Source organism: Halichoerus grypus, chromosome X, assembly GCF_964656455.1.
Source record: "Halichoerus grypus chromosome X, mHalGry1.hap1.1, whole genome shotgun sequence".
Lineage (NCBI taxonomy): Eukaryota > Metazoa > Chordata > Mammalia > Carnivora > Phocidae > Halichoerus > Halichoerus grypus.
In genome coordinates this window covers 7,979,280-7,982,388 of record NC_135727.1, presented here as the reverse complement: position 1 = coordinate 7,982,388, position 3,109 = coordinate 7,979,280, and the positions used below count along the sequence as shown (strand labels likewise).

General features: G+C 39.4%; 1 pseudogene; it reads right to left on the bottom strand.

The window, feature by feature from the left end:
• Window positions 1–223: 223 nt before the first annotated feature.
• Window positions 224–1,991, bottom strand: LOC118521859 (H/ACA ribonucleoprotein complex subunit 1 pseudogene; annotated as a pseudogene).
• Between the last annotated feature and the right edge of the window lie 1,118 nt (window positions 1,992–3,109).

Sequence of the window (3,109 nt, the reverse complement as noted above, 5' to 3'; positions counted from 1 at the left end):
TGCAAACTGACCATTTAGTAAGCACCCACAGAGTTCCAATCATTGTACAGAACATTAAAACACTTGTTTGTACTCTTTTAGAGCAAAATTGCCTATTCTGTTGCGCTCATTTTTGCATGGCATTGACATTTTAGTTCCAGTGTCACATAATGACCAGTTCTTCAAGACTTGCTCAGGTAACAAGTTTCTGATCCATAGACGTGGATCATGTCAACTGTTACACTTAATGTCCTCTCCCTCTGAAACCACCACCACCTCTTCCTCCTCTGAAGCCTCCACTTCCACCTTGTCTTCCGCCTCTGTCACCTCCTCCCCTCCCCCCTCCTTGGCCTCCCCTGCCACCATCTCTTGGAGGTCCCTTCTCACCTGGAGGTCGAGGGGTAAAAACCTCTGTGGTGGTAGCAGTTTATTCAGGTCTGTATAGAACTTCTGCAGTTTTTTTTTTTTTTAAAGGAAGATGTCTTCATATTTTCTGACAACTTCACAGAAAAATAAAAATCTCTAAGTTGCCCAAATATTTCATCCACTCTACCAAGTTGTTCTTTGTTCTCTAAACAAACTGGGGCATTGAAATAAGGCACGTTCTTTTCGTCTGTAGTACATTTATAAACTGTGTTGTCTTCACAGGGATGCAGGAACTCTCCTAATAAAACGACATGTTCCAGAGGTCCTCGGTCTTGGTCTTTGTTAAAGCTTCCATGGCCACGAAAGAGTGATGTTATTTTCTAAGTTTGGGTCTTGGGGAAAAGTAGAGGAGATAACTTTAGAGCAGAGCATGGACAATGTGCCAATATTGACAGGAAGAAAGGCCTAGCATATGTGTATATTTATGGGAAGGGACATGATATATATTGTGATAGCTTGTAAAGTTCTTTTCTGAACTTCTTTCTTTATCTATCTGTCTGTCTCTCTCTCCCCTCCTTATTTTCCCCCAAGCAATGTTATCAGCTGAAGGTAAAGGTGGAGAAGAAATTGTTGGATATCTGAAACGGAAGGATAATGCAGAAAATAGGTTTCTATGACAGTGAGGGAAGGAGTGAATTACAGAAATATATTACAATTGCCTAGCACCATTCAGAGCCTTGCCTAACCTTAAGAGGTTTAGAATAGCAATCTTTCTGGGTTTCCAGAAGTAGAGGAAAACCAGTTATATTAATGTCTATCATACGGATGGACTGTGGAATTTAAGCTAGGTAGAAATGAGTGAAAAGTTACTAAGGGTAATGAGCCTTGGTGGGGAGAGGATAATTGGAGTTGGGGTACTGGCAGAAATGAACTGCAAATATAGAACATGGTAGACAGAATGAGATGTTGGAAACTGAAACTCTGGAGTGGTTACATCTTCGGTTATGACAGGGTCTAGCATATACCCATGGGAGTAGAGGGATAAGATAAGGTGAAAAAAAGAACATCTGGGAAGAGGAAGTCAAATGAAATTTCAGGGTGTTTGAAGAATTACCCATGTGAATAATGAAATTACCATGAATTATGGCTGGGGTAGTATTAGAGAGTGACAGTGAGCTAAGAGATAAAATCTCCAGAAAAGCCTGGAGGGCTTGGCCATTTTCAAGGTCATTACAAAGACAGGGTGTTGACCACTCCCCGTTGTAACCATTTATAGATATTTGAAGCAAGGAGATTTTGGGGAGGGAAGAAGGAGAATATAATTAAAACATCTTATAGATAGTTTGGTGGGGGGGACTTGGCCATTTTCAAGGTCATTACAAAGACAGAATGTTGACTGTTAATTCGGTATCATCATCGTCCTCCAAATACCTGAAGCCATTATGGCTAATTTTAATCACTTACGAAATTGTAACATTTGTTCAGATAATCAATGAATTGTTTAGTAGTCACCTGTGACTGACCTGGAAGTGGATCATTAAGTGTGGAGATTTTCCTCAAAGTGGAAATATAAAAATGAAAACTGGAATCCTTACGTTAGCTGAAGAATTTGACAATCCAAGGGAAAGTGATTCAATGAAGATCATAGTGTTAATAAGTAGCAGAGCCAACAATAGAGTAAAGCTGAGTTAACGTGGACAGATTTAGCCACAAAGCAAAATAAAACAAAATAAAAGCAACAAGGGCAGCAATAACAACAAACAAAAAGGAAAACAGGATGGTCTGTTAAATTTGGATTTCACACAAACAATACATTGTTTTGGTAGTAGTATGTCTCAAATATTGCCACAAAACATTCTTGTACTTAATATGTGGCAATGCTGTCCTCAGTAAGTCAGTTCACTGGTTGTCTCTGCCTCTGTCCCTGTTGCTACAGAGCCTCATTGTATAAGTTATATGGTGTGTGGGTGTGTGTATGTGTGTGTGTGTATTGGGGGAGGGTCATTATAAGAAACAATGGTTTGTATTTTCTTTGTGTGTAAGCATAATACCTTTAGAGTATTTTATGAGAGTTGAAGGCAATTATAACTAAAAGTCAGAGAAGCCAAACAGATGTGACCGGTAAAGTATTTGTTTAAAGGCTGCATCATCACACCAAGGATGCATCTTTCTTATAAGGACTGCTTCTTGATTCTCTTTCTGATAGTCTAACAATTCAGGAATAGTTGCAATTTCTGGGAAGAGGAGAAATTTTGTTGCAAGGTCGGGCAAGTATACTCCTCTTTACCATCTTCCTTGCCATGGTTTTTTGTACTGATTTAGAATCATGTTATTAGCCCAAAGAGATACTATTTATAAACAAGGACAATAAATGTGCACTAACCAACATATATTTTCTACGAAACCTTTTTCCAAAACCATTGCCTGATCTCTTTCGGTGACAGAACCTTTGGTTCCATGGCTATTCAAATTATTTCTAAGTGACTTGCCACATCATTAGAGATTAGAGCTCTCTCCTGGACAAAATCAATCCGTTTAAATAGGAAATGATTTGCTCCCAGATTAACACAACATTAACATTTGAAACTATTGACTAAAAATGTCAGCCTTTCACATTTTAAATAAACAGACTTGCTGGCGCCTGGGTGGTTCAGTCAGTTAAGCATGTGACTCTTGATTTCTGCTCAGTCGTGATCTCAGGGTCCTGGGATCGAGCCCTGCATGGGGCTCTGTGCTCAGTGTTGAGGTGGAGTCCGCTTGTCCC